At 41.4% G+C, this 13952-nt stretch overlaps 1 long non-coding RNA gene across 1 annotated transcript; it reads left to right on the top strand.

Annotated features, from left to right (window-relative positions):
- Nucleotides 1-309: 309 nt before the first annotated feature.
- Nucleotides 310-13831, top strand: LOC145713371 (uncharacterized). The gene is made up of 3 exons (XR_014136477.1): nt 310-348; nt 4904-4976; nt 13269-13831. It is a non-coding gene; the product is annotated as an uncharacterized LOC145713371 (long non-coding RNA).
- Nucleotides 13832-13952: the final 121 nt, after the last annotated feature.

Genomic DNA, 13952 nt, shown 5'->3' with positions numbered 1-13952 from the left:
TAATCATTCTCCTAACGATACCAGTTTCCTCCAGTGTCACAGTGTCGGTCAGTGATGGCCATTGTAAACATCAGTCCCCCTGTAGGTGTCAAATTCTGATAAAACCCATTCTTGCTCTTGGTCAATATAGAGGAGAAAGTAAGATTTCTTAGTGCTTTAAGCCTACGAATGGTATAATTACCATTCAGTGTAGTGTGGTTTCCAGGTGTGGTCCCAAAGCAATACTTTTTAACAAATCATAAGCCGTACACTTGTAATTTTCCTCTATTTTTCGATTGTTGATTTAACATGTATTTTGCTTTCATCTTTAGGAGCAGATAAGAATGCTGAGGAAGATTCTATAGCCAGGTAGGATATTTATGGATTTGTAAAAATGACATTTGCTGGGGCACCCGGGTGGCTCAGTCGGTTAAGGGTGTGACTCTTGATTTCAACTCAGGTTTGTGAGTTCAAGCCCCCCGTCGGGTTTTGCGCTCACAGCCTCCTTAGGATATCTTTCCCGACTTCTGTGGGCACTCACTCTTAAAGTATAAAGGAATGAAATGAAATGAAACGGATAATGAAAGGAAAGGGAAGGGAATGAATGAACTGAAAATTATGTGTCTCCTAAGGGAACGCAGAGAACAAAAGCAGTTGTTGCGTGTTCTACACTGGACCAGACACTATATCCTATGGGTAACATCTGTTCAGTTATATAGTCATTGTATAGCTTTGCCAAGTAGCTGTGCTGTTGTAGCCTACATTTTATTACTTTGGCAACTGTGGTTCAGGGAGGTTGACGACTCGACCATGATTCCATAGTTAACGGGTAGCTGAGGGGCTTTGCCCATCAGCCCGTGAAGCTTCCACATCCATTCCCTGGTTCCTCAGCAGCACTGAGATGAGGATACAGATCCTAGGGCAGATCAACTCAGAATGTCAAAGGTAATGATGTCGGAACACTAATTTAGGGTTTGCTTAAGAACCCAGGTTAGTCCAAGCATTTGGCCTCATATATTTGACCACTAGTGCCAACCAAAGTCATTAGTGCAGTGGTAACTAGTCCCTTGTTTTTACCATCCGAGATTTTAGGGTGGTTGTCAGCTATGGCCATGGTGTCAAGGCTTTTCCATAAAAAGCAAGATGTCATCAGGCAACTCCTTACATGTAGTGATATCCCCTCTTCTTGAGACAAATGAGTTTTCTGTAAGGGAAGGATATTTAGTTGTAGACCATGTTACATTAACTAAACTCACTCTCTATTTCGAGGATATTGCTATATGATTCTCTGTTGCCTAAGTTCCCAGGCTGGTTTCCCTTTGGGCTAGTATCCTTGTCTAGTTCTAGGAATCTTTTCGGGTTTTTTTGGATTTTTTTTTTTTCCAATGACTTTTTGTTCTGTGTTTTTGCCTTTTGACTTTCTTCTCTTTTTTCCTTGGTATTTCTTCTTTTTTTTTTCCAATAATTTCCCTACTTCTGCCATTTAAGGACTCTCCATTATTCCAGAGGCCAAATCAAAAGCACTTAGAGTCTCCAGATTTAGGGAACCTCAGAGATTAATTCCTCAAAACACCCTCTGGTCCGTCAACCTATGTTTCACCTCCTTGCCCAATGGTTGTTTCCCTGGAGAATTGGAAACTCAAAAGAGATTGAAGTGACCTATTTGGATATGATAAGTGACAGAAATGCGATTTAAATTCTGGTTTTCTTTCTTTCTTTCCTTCCTTCTTTTTTGTCTTGATCTTGCAGGCAACTGTTTTAATAATAGAAGGCTGGGGAGTGGGTCTAATGAATAGAGTGAAGGAGGGTAAGAATCGAATTAGCAGAGGAGACCAGGTTTCAAGGAGAACAACACTGAGTTGGTTAGGAATACGAGTTTGAGAAAAGATGTCAGAATTTGGGGGGTTATGCCAAGTGAGATAAAGGTGAATGACAGGAATGAAGGACCCAGGATTAGGGGAGTTGTTTAGAAAGGCATATTCAAATAGAGAGTTCAAGAGGGTCGTGATCAGTTTTCTGCTTTTGTGTGTGTTGGTTTCATTAAAGGTGCGAGCATACCTCAGATTTTCTGATGAGAGAGATTAAAAATCATTTGAGCTTCTGGGAAGAGTCTGTTTACAGCAGATAGAAATATGATATCCCCTACTTCCACCCCAACTGAGGGAGGATAGCTTAGATCCTCTCAAGGAATTGGGGGTGGGGGTGAAGATTCCGAACATCAGAGATGTATGGCCCAAGGCAAGCTGTCTCCTCACTCCACCTCTTTTCCTAAATCTGTGATGCCCTTCCCATGTACTTGTAGGGCTGGGCAGGGGTAGGTCTGACTTGTGAAATCAGCAAGGGAGCTTCATCTGGATCGGTGGTAACATGCCTATGTTGAGGTGACTGTGTGGATGAGTGAGGCTCCCAATTCGCTTGTTCTCCAGGAGCAGGACATGGTCCCTACCCTCGGTCATTGGAGCCCATCCTTGTTGTAGGAGTGTATGGCTTCATAGGCTACAGATTGAAAGGTTGGGGAATGCCACAGAACCGTGCTGAAGAGTGATGTAGGAGTGGGAGCTCATAGGGAAGAAAATATTCAGGCAGCGTATAGAGAAATAGAGGCACAACTACCAGGACCATTTTGATCACAGTCTCCCTCCTTGGGTAGCTGAATGCCCCTGAAGGCTTGGAGTGTCTTGCTAGTTATTATGGACCTAAGTAAGGCAAGACCAGTGTGGGAACAAAGTTGGCCTTGGGAACTTTGAGTCTTTCAATCTCTAGTTAGTACTACCACTCATAACATAGAAACCTAAACTTCGATACGTTTACTTAAACGGAGGTCTACGTGACACACAATGTAATATGTGATGCAACAACTCTGGATGTTTCACCGTGATCGCCATAAGCGTAGCTCCCATCTGTTAATGTATGAGGCTATTACGATACCACAGGCTAGATTCCCTATGCTGTACCTTTGAGCCTTGTGATTTATTCATTCTATAACTGGAACCCTGAACTTCCCTCTCCCCTTCCCCCATTTTGTCCATCCCCCCACCTCCCCTCCCTTCTGGCAAGAGTCAAATCTCTGCATTTATGGGTGTGTTTCTGCTTTTGCTCTGTTTGTTCATTGATTCCCCTTTTTACATTCTACACAGAAGTGAAATCATAGAGGATTTGTCTTTCTCTGTCTGACTTATTTCACTTATCCTCATGCCATCTAGGTACATCCATGATGTTGCAGGTAGCAGGATCTCATTCTCATTTAGAGCTGCGTAATATTTCATTGTGTGTGTGTGTCTGCGTGTGTGTTTGTGTGTGTGTGGTATCCAAACAGTATTGTGGGTACTGGCGTACAAAATAGCCTCATTGCTCAGTGGAATAGAACCGCAAACCCAGGCATCAATCCACCACTGTATGGTCAGTTCATCTTCCACAAACAGGAAAGACTATCCAGTGGGGAAAAGGCAGTCTCTTCGCCAAATGGTGTTGGGACAACTGGACAAGCCACATGCCAAAGAATGAACCTGGACCAATTTCTGTACCATACACACAAATAAACTCAAAATGAATTAAAGACCTAAGTGTGAGGCTTGAAACCATAAAAAAAAAAAAAAAATCCTTGAAGAGAGCACAGGCCGTCATTTCTGTAACTTTGGCTGTAGCAACATTTTACTATTTATGTCTCTTGAGCCAAGGGAAATAAAACAAGAATAAAGTTTGAGGACTACTTCAACCTACAAAGCTTTTGCACAGTAAAGGAAAGAGTCAAAACTGAAAGGCAACCTCTGGAATGGGAGAACAAATTTGGAAATATTTGGCAAATCCAGTAAAGGGTTAGTGTTCACAATGTCTAAAAACTTGATTCATGTCAACATCACCCCCCTCCAAAAAAGCCCAGTTTACAAATGAGCAGTACACATAACCAGACACTTTTCCAATGACAACATACAGATGGTCAACAGACACATGAAAAGATGCTCCCCCAAACTACAACGAGATACCACGTCACACCTGTCAGAATGGCTACACTCCAAGACACAAGAAGCAAGTGTTTGCGAGGATGTGGAGACTAAGGAAACCTCTTGCACCGTTGGTGGAAATGCAAATGGGTGCGGCCCCTGTGGAAAACAGTATGCAGGTTCCTCAAAAAATTAAAAACAGAACTCTCCTATGATCCAGTAATTGCACTACTGGATACTACCCAAGAGAATACAAAAACAAGAATTCCACGGGACACACGCACTCCTGTGTTTATTGCGGCATTATTTCCAACAGCCAGCGCAAGCGTCCATTGACAGCTGAGTGAACGAAGAAGAAGCCCTATATGAATGTATGTGTGTGTGTATATGTATATCCACACACACACACACACACACACACGCACACACACGCACACACACATGCACACACACACACACTGTAATATTACTCAACCATAAAACAATGCAATCTTGCCATTTGCAATCACCTGGATGGAGCCTGAGGGTAGTATGGTAAGCAAAGTCAGGGAAAGACAAATACCATATGATTTTACTCATGTAGCCCTTAAGAAGCAACAAACGAGCAAAGGGAGGAAACAAAAGGGGAGACAAACCAAGAAATAGGCTCTTACCTGCAGAGAAGAAACGGATGGTTGTGGAGAGGAGGTGAGTGGTGGGAGGGGTGAAAGAGATGATGGGGATGAAGGAGTGCCCTTGTCATGATGAGCACGGGGTGAGTATGGAGTTGGTGAATCACTATTTTGTACAACTTAAACTACTATAACTCTGGATGTTCCTATTACCGGAATTAAAATAAAACTTAATGACAAAACCAGAGGCCAACTTTTCATTATACCAAGAAACTTCGTGGAATAAACAGATAGGTGACCTTTCCCTTAACTTTTTTAAATTTTGTTTTTAAATGAATGAACATGTGTTTGTTGTATTTTTTTGCTCTAAAGGCTTTCCGACAAACCTGGTCCTGACGATTCATGGTCTACCTCATCTAGCCAAGACTTAGATTTTGGTACCAAGGTAAAGTACCCTCCTGTGAAACTCACTTTCCTGCTCTGAATTGAGTTTTCTCCCTTATTCACTCTGAAAATTTAAGAGGAGCCTGTGTATCATCATTTTATGTGTGTCATGGAAAGTTGGCAAGAACAAACCACTTTACAGATACATGACGCGTTGAATGTTTTGTTTTGTTTTGTTGTACTTTGGTAAATCCTACAGGTGGAGGCTGATAAAAGAATGGGCTGGAAAATATATAATGACCGTCAAATTATATTGGGACAAGCTTTCCCACAATGGAGGCAATATGACGTTTGCTTAAGGATAAGGATTCTTACTGTGATCGTAACATGACTGATAATACTCACGCCTAAATGAAACGTGATTGGGTCCAAGTATCTATTGTAGGTTGCCCCCCGCCCCGGGCAAGTTTTATTTTGGTGAGATACAGGATTTTCCTTTGGCTCTATCCTTTGTTCTACATTTAGAATAAAACCATATTAGAAAATGTAGAAATTTAGATGTTTACATTATTTCTCAACATTTACCTTACAAAGGTGTTCCCCTGTAGTTTTGAAATAACTCCATGAAGAGTAAGTTAAAATTGTGCATCTCCCCGAAGAATACGTATTTTGCTGAAAAGAGTAGCTCTATGGGCAGAGGCTCTTCATAGCCAAGGTGTCAAATTTCTAATTTCAGAAATCTTGCCCATTCTAGCTTTGAACACTATCTCCTCCTAGTCCTTGTGTCAGATTCTAAAATTTAAAGTTTCAGACATCTGATATTTATTTCAGTATTCATTTCAAAGCCCCTAAATCATGATAAGCTCCTGGAGGTTAGGAAACGCACTGGTTTGACTCCTGGAGCTCCTAAAATAAAGTCTTGCTTGGAAGAAGCAATGTCATGGTTTTTGAATGTGAACAAATGAGTAGGGAAATGGAATTCCGTAGAATGGAGTTTGAAAAGTAACAAAATACGCATGATATATCACAATTAAATATGTGAATTTAAAAAGTCAGGCTTCAGTTTATATTCCGTTTTAGTGTTTAACATGTATACACGCAAATGAATCCTATTGAGGCAATCAGGAGTTACATAAGAAAGAAGGTTACAGTATATTTTTAGTATCCTCCCATTGTGAGCTTAGAAGTGCAGGGAAAAAGTCGTCAGCCTTTGTTGGTTGAACCCCATCTGTGTCCCATTACCTACATCCTTTAAATGTTCCCATTTCTTCCTAGAATTCTCATTCCCAATTCTTTCTCCATAGTGAATGTTGACGTGTTAGGAACCTCTCTTTTTCTGTTCTTTTGTTAGTCTAGTAATAATTTCTAGCTTTTCGGAAGCGATAGATGCCAGGAATTGAACAATTTATTTATAGTGAAAAAAATTAAATTCTTTATTACAGTATTTATAACCAGATAACTGTAGAGTGATAAGAGTCAGTATTATTAGGGATATACTGTGAATCAAAGCCTCTCTTTTACATAAATATTATATACATAGATACATAGATGGATATGGATATAGATAGATAGATAGATAGATAGATAGATAGATATAGATAGATAGATATAGGTAGAGATATATATAATATACACATATATACACATATATTTACACTTATATATAAATACACACTTATATGTATACATATTTATGTACACCTATACGTACACACACACACACACACACACACATACATACATATATATATATATATATATATATATATATATATATGTATATCACACATATATAAAGACATATATCTTTAAAAGGTTTAAAAGGGACTATTTTTCATAGTATATTCCCAATCCTACTTATGTACCTGTTGAAAAATGTATGTTGTTTCCACTTACCTTCTTTGGCTCACATTTTTCCTTTTCTTTTTTGTCTTAAGCTCATGCTTGATTGATTGGTCATTTGTTTTGTTTTGTTTTGTTTTGTTTTTTCCTTTTTCCCTCTTCTCAACCCATGCTTATTACGGTATTTTTAATTTTTTTTCAAAGTTTATTTATTTTTGAGACAGAGAGAGACACAGAGTGCAAGCGGGGTAGGGGCAGAGACAGAGAGACACACAGAATCCAAAGCAGGCTGCAGGCTCCGAGCTGTCAACACAGAGCTCAACGTGGGGCTGATAACCACAAACCGTGAGATCATGACTCATGAGCTGAAGGTGGATGCTGAACTGACTGTGCCACATATGTGTTCCCCGCACCGGGCTCGTTTTTAATGGTTTACCCCTACCCTAATTTGTCCTTGCAGAAACTATTTCTTTAGTGTCTGTTCTTTTAGTACATCACTGTCTGTCAACTCCATTGTCAACATATTGGTTATGGAATTCTACTGTCTGTGTGTGGTTTCCATCCAGGGCTCGTTGCCCCACAAGGTTTATTATTCTTGTTTTTCTCTTTCTTGGAAGGGGCTGAGATAAATGTTTTTGAAATGTTTGCATTTCTCTTGGAAAGGGAGGGAGAGAGAGAAAGAATGAGCAAGTGCTCGTTGTTGTGATCTGACAATATGCAAGGTATGATCTCAGTCCTTTTATATTTGTGGAGGGCTGTTTTGTGACCCAGGATGTCACTTGGAGACATTGGAGAATGTTCTATGTGCACTTAAGAAGAATGTGCGTTCTACTGCTGTTGGATGAAAAGATCTTAATATATCGGTGTTGATATCCATGTATATAAATGTATATATATGAGGCCAATATATATCTATGTATATCTGAATACATCTGGTCCAATGACACATTGGATCTGTGTTTCCTTACTGATTTTCTGCCTTGACGATCCGCCTTTTGCCATGAGTGGAGTCTTAAAGTCGTCTACAATCATGGTATTTGTATGTATACATTTAATCATGTTTGTGAGTAATCGATTCATATGTGTGGGCGTTTCACTTTGGGGGCATAAACACTTGCAATTGTTAGCTCCTCTTGATGGATAGACCCCTTAATTATGATCCAATGCCCTTCTGAATCTGTTACTACAGTCTCTGGTTTAAAATCTAGTCTGTCTGGTGGAAGTGTGGCGACTCCAGCTTTCTTTTGACTTCTAGTAGCATGATAGGTGGTTCCCCATACCTTCACTTTGAACCTGGAGGTGTCCTGGGGTCTAAAATCAGTGTCTTGTTGACAACATATAGATGGATCTTGTTGTTTGGTTTTGTTTTGTGTTTTACCCATTCTGATTCCCTGTGTCTTTTGATTGCGGCATTGAGTCCATTCCCATTCAGAGTGATTAGTTAAAGATATGGATTTAGTGTCATTGTGTTATCTGAAGGTTTCATGCTTTTGGTGAGGCCTCTGGTCCTTTGTAGTCTCTGCTGCTTTCCACTCACAGAGTCGCCCGTTAGGATCTCCCGCAGGGCTGGTTTAGTGGTCATGAACTCCATTAGGTTTTGTTTGTCTGGGAAAGCCTTTCTCTCTCTTTCTGTTCTAAATGTCAGCCTTGCCTGGGAAGGGATTCTTCGCCGCAGATGTTCCCATTCAGCACATTGACCGTTTCCTACCCCTCCCTTCTGCCCTGCCAAGTTTCTTTGGACAGGTCTGCTGCTACCCTTATGTGTCTTCCCTTGTCGATTAAGACCCGTTTGTCCCTAGCTGATTTCAGAATCCTCTCCTTATCTTTGTAGTTTTCCAGTTTCGCTATGGCATGTCGTGGTGTTGACCTGGGTTTGTTGATTTGGAAAGGAATTCTCTGTGCCGCCAGGACTTGGATGCCCGTTTCCTTCCCCAGATGAGGGAAGCTCTCAGCTATAAGTTGTTCAAAAAAAACCTTCTGCCCCTTTCTCTCACTCTTCTTCTTCTGGGACTCCTAGGATCTGGCTAATATTTCATCTCACTGAATCACCTAGGTCTCTAGTACCTGCCTCGTGATCTAGTCATTTCCTTCCTTTCCTTTCCCTGCTTCATCTTTGTCCACAATTGTATCTTCTGTTTCACGGATTCTGTCTGCTGCTTCTCCCGTCCTTGCTGTCACTGCATCTAGTTTACTTTGTATCTCCTTTACACCATTTCATGTTCAGCGTTCATCGTGACGATTCCTTAGGTCCTTGATCTCTGAAGCAGTAGATTGTCTGCTGTCTTCTATGCGTGGTTTCAAGCGCAACTATGCGTCTTATGAGTGTCATTCCAAAAATGTGCTCACATATATGGTTTCTGTCTCTTTTGAGCCCTTCTCTGGCTGTCCTTTCTTCCCGGAATTTTTTTGAGGGGAATTCTGCGATTTCGTCGTTTTGGCTAGATTCCTGCCCTTTATGTGTGTTAATAGCTTGTTCTGTGTCCCACACCTGCGAGTACTACTGTAATAAAAAGACCCCCTACACTGTCCAGGGCCTGGCAGTTGAACAAATTTTTTTTGAGTGTGTTGTGTGCACTCTTTCGGTGCGTCTTTGGCTGCTGTTCTCGCTACTTGGAGTGGCGGTTTGGGCCTTCCAACAGGTGTGCTTTGATTTGTTTGTTGAAGTAATCCTGGAAAAAAGGGGAAGAAGATGGGGAAGAATCCTTAGCCCAAACAAAAAGAGAAATGACTGGAGTTGAAAAAAAGACCAGGAAGTGACTCAAAGGAGCTAGAGGGCTTAATCCAGAAAGAGAGGGAGGAAAATGAAGAAGGAGATCTAGAAAAGTATAGAGAAAATGCACAATCAAACAAACAAAGAACCAGAACAGAGGATCAAAGGAAAAAAATATATAGATATATCTATAGATATATCTGTGTATAGATATATAGGTATATATTAAGATATAGAGATAAATGTAGATATATAATTAGCTTTGACCCACGTCAACTCGAGACTACTAGGCTGTTTCCAAAGGGAGAAGGGGAAAGAGGAGAGTAGAAAGAGAAAAAAGGGAAAAGAGAAGAAAGGGAAAGCAAAGGAAAGAAAAGATGGGCGCCTGGGTGGCTCAGTAGGTGAAGCGTCTGACTCTTGAATTTGGCTCACGTCATGTTGTCGCTGTTGGTGGGTTCGAAACCCCCAACAGGTTCTGCAGTGAGAGCATGGATCCTGCTCGGATTCTCTCTCTCTCCCTCTCTCTGCATCTCTTCTGCTTGATCACTCACTCTCTCTCTCAAAATGAAGAAATAAACATTAAAAAAGAAAAGGAAAGACAAAAGAATAATAACTCAAACGAAAACAAACAAACAAACAAACAAACAAACTAAGATAGAAAACCGGAGGAGAGTTGTCTATTGGTGCCTGGGACTGGTGGCTGTGCTGGTCTAGAGCAGGGGCTATCTGGTCCCATCAGTGTCAGTCTCACTCCTATAGAGAAGCAGTTACGAGGCACAGAGTGTCAGGGTTTGGTGTAATGGGCCTGCCTTCACTGAGGCTCACTGTCCATTCCCTGAAGCCCCACGATGTTGGTCATGGGGAGAGACATGGCGACACCCCATCTATCCTGCCCACACGAGGTGTCTCAAAACTCACTGTTTAGGCTATCCTCACGGAATAGCCTGGGGAGCCGGCTTGCCTTGCTGCACAGTCCCCTGTGCCACCTGAGTACTGAGCTGGGATTCAAAACCCTGCAGGATCCCGCTTTGCTCGGACCTGGTAGTGGAGTTGCGCCACTCTGCCCAGTGGACAGAGGGCCTCTGGCTCGTGCCTGCACGGTCTTTTTCCCTTGGGCAGGGCAATACCTCCCCTTTCCACCATACTCAAGGTGTTCTCTCCCAGTGTAGCCCTGAGATTGCTACCAAGCCTAGGGGCGGCTCCCTCCCCACCAGGCATGGGAGGTGGTAGCTTTGGTCGAGAGAAAGTGTGGCCACCTTGAAAATTCTGTTTTTTACCCTCTACGGCTGTTTTCCAAAGTAGAAACTGGCTCTCTGGACCTCTCCTTGGTCTGTGGTCCGGACAGGCTTTCTCATATCCAAATGCACTTGCCACAGCCTCTCTCTCTCTACCTTCCTTTCGTTTCTCCACCAAAGGCCTTCCCCCACTGCATGCCTGTGCTGCCCATTTTATTTCTCCCAATTCTCATACACACCCTTCTGTCCCGCCAAGCTGTCACTCTGCACCTGCGGAGATTTTTCTGTCCCTCTGCAGCCTGTATTCCTGGTATTCCAAGTGTTGTGACCTCAATACTGCTGTGTTTGAGGGACAAGGGAAATTCTGATCCCCTCCCCTGCCATCTTAACTCCCCCCTCCACCTTTTGCTTTGCTTTTCGCAATTGCAAAGTTGGGTGCCTAATCGACTAAGTCACCCAGGCCCCCCAAAGAATACTTGTTTTCCATGGGAAGATGTTCAAAGGCCAATAAAATGGCCCTTGTGTCCAGAAAAGAATGGCAAAGTTAGAATGGGTTTTTGATGTTCTCATTTGGGGCTATAATAAGTTCCCGTAAGCTCTTAGCGATGACATCATAAAGGTATACATTTGACCCTTGAACAAGATGCGTTTGGACTGTGGGAGTCCACATACATACAGATTTTTTTCAATAAATACAGTACCATCCTGTAAACATATTTTCTCTTCCTTATGATTTTCTTTTGCATCTTGGTTTTTTTTTTTTTTTTAATTATTCATTTTGGGAGAGAGAGAGAGGACAGAGCACGTGAGTAGGGAAGTGGGGGCAGAGAGAGAATTTTCATCAGGCTCCACACTGTCAGCGTTCAACTCAGGAAGTATAGATCATGACCTGAGCCAAAGTCAAGAGCCTGACCCTGAACCGACAGTGCCACCCAGCACCCCTTCCTTACGAGTTTCTTAGTAACCTTTCCTTCAGTTTATAGTGTAAAAATACAGTATGTAATACATATAACAGGGAAAACATGCATTAATCGACTGTGTATATTGTTGGTAAGCTCAGCATTCCGTTATCCTAACTCTGACCTCCCATGCTCAGTTTACAGAGTCAATGGCCAAACTAGGCCGAAAAGGTAGATTAGACCTAGAGAGCATATACAAGCGATTCTGCTTTAATGTTCTGGTTTTCAATACATATATACTTTTTGATTTTTAAGTGTGATCGCTTTTAAAGTAGGAAATTCGGTAGGAATTTTTGTTTTTTTGATTTGGTTTTGAGGTTTCAAAAGATATTTGTGGATTTTCGAGGGCATGGCCATCAGAGCCCGTAACCCTTGCTTTGTTCAAGGGCCAACGGTATAGTGATTTGGTACTTTTGAGATCTTCTCAGTGAGATTAGTGTAAATGTTTTGACCTTAATTAATTGGTCCTTGTATACTGAGTACGTACCAAGCAGTTAGCTACTGAGTGTACAAGCGGAGGGTTTAGGTTGTTGTGGTCGGAGCAGAAAAGTAAGTCAACAGCAATCTGTTATAAGTCACTATAAAGGCTTCATCGGTAGGGAATGGACGATGTTAGTTGAGAGAATATTGGGGGCGTTTGTAGTGAGGATGAGGATGAGAGTGGGAGTGGGAATTTTGGTAGTCAGAAAAGATCTGAGAGTGGCAAAAGGTGCCAAGTGAAAGATGAGAAGGACCAGTCGTGTAGACCGTGGCGAGGGACATTCTGGACAGAGAGGACCACGGATCATCATTTTACTCCAACGTCTTAGAGTGACCAAGCTGTAGGAAGGCTCACTCCATCATCATCATCATTATTATTGTTGTTGTGTGTAAAAAAGAAAATGTGCATAGTGAAATGAGTGCTTGGCACATTTTAGGTGACTAAGACATACATGTTCTTATACTTGCCGTTTGAATGCTTACTACACATTCTGAAGAGTTCCATACCTATATCTACATTGTTTCTGCTACTAGTTCATCATAATTTTAAGAAAAGTTTTTCTTACTACTTTGCCATTCGATCCAACCCTTCTTTCGTCAAGAAAAAGGTCAAGCCTCTGTTTACCTAAACGAAGCAGCAGCTACGACAGTGTTTTGTTGATACACAGCATGATATACTCCAAAGTTTCTGATCATGTGAGGTATGAATTGACACTGAAACAAATGTCTGCCATTTTACTAGAAGCAGTTTTCATTTATAGCAAGTACACTTTTAAAGATTTTGTTTCAAAACTTATTTCACATGTCCTTTTATTTTGGTCAGGAATGCAAAGGAAGGGGTTTTGTTAGTTCCTTTTTGAAATCTGCATACAAGCCAGGCTTCTGCCTTTGAAAGTATTTATTCTGGCCTTCCATGATCAGTTTAGAGAGTCAATAGCCAAATGAAGATTCAAAGGGACGCTGAATCAAGAGAGCATATATGAGGTTTTGTATTTAAATGTTTTGGTGTTCAATACGGTTTTCTTATTTGCAAGTCTGATAGTTATTAAAATCATAAATTCAGATATTTTCTTGGAAAAGGATTAGGAAGTCTTCACGCAACTCATTACTGATGCTACTTTTAACAGTGTGTGTCTGAGAAGCCCAACAAAGATGTTCCTCATGTCTCTGGAGCTGTGGATCAGAAAGGGCAAAGTGTATTAAATGGACAAGTAGAAGGTAAGAACTGTATTTTATTCAAAGGTCATTTGACAGAATGTTGATTTCAAACAGGAATACTGATATATTCTAATATCTAAAGAAAACGGCCTGTTAAGTGCATAGGAAAGAGAAAGAGATGTGAAAAGGAGATAAGTTGCATATCGTATGTGGTGTCAGCAACAGATTAAATTGAGAGTGCCACCAAAGGACCTAAATGGCTAGTTCCCTTTCAACACACTGGAAGGCCTAAGGAACCTCAGGAAAGAAGAGACGAGCCAAACAGGGAATGATGTGAATGGCGGAGACTACAGGGAGTAAATGAAGGAAAGTAAGCCGGTGTGTATTGTGTTTCTACTGGAAGGTGGTAAAATACACTAGTCCTTTAAAGGGAAGAGCAGACTATTTGAAGTGCAGCAACACTATCAGGTGAGCTTCTCGTACCAGAATTTGTCAGAGTAGTATCCCCAAATGTCCCCACTCTTACTGTGATCCTCACTGTTGGCAAGACATTAAGGACTGACCTAGCTGATGATGCAGAGTTATGTCCTAACTACCATGGGTGAACGAACATAAGCATTTGTAGTCAGTGATAAATGTATATACGTTAATGC

This window comes from Panthera onca, chromosome F1 (genome assembly GCF_046562875.1).
Source record: "Panthera onca isolate mPanOnc1 chromosome F1, mPanOnc1 haplotype 2, whole genome shotgun sequence".
NCBI classification, from domain to species: domain Eukaryota; kingdom Metazoa; phylum Chordata; class Mammalia; order Carnivora; family Felidae; genus Panthera; species Panthera onca.
The sequence above is the reverse complement of the archived record's forward strand: the minus strand, read 5'-3'. Positions and strand labels throughout refer to the sequence as shown.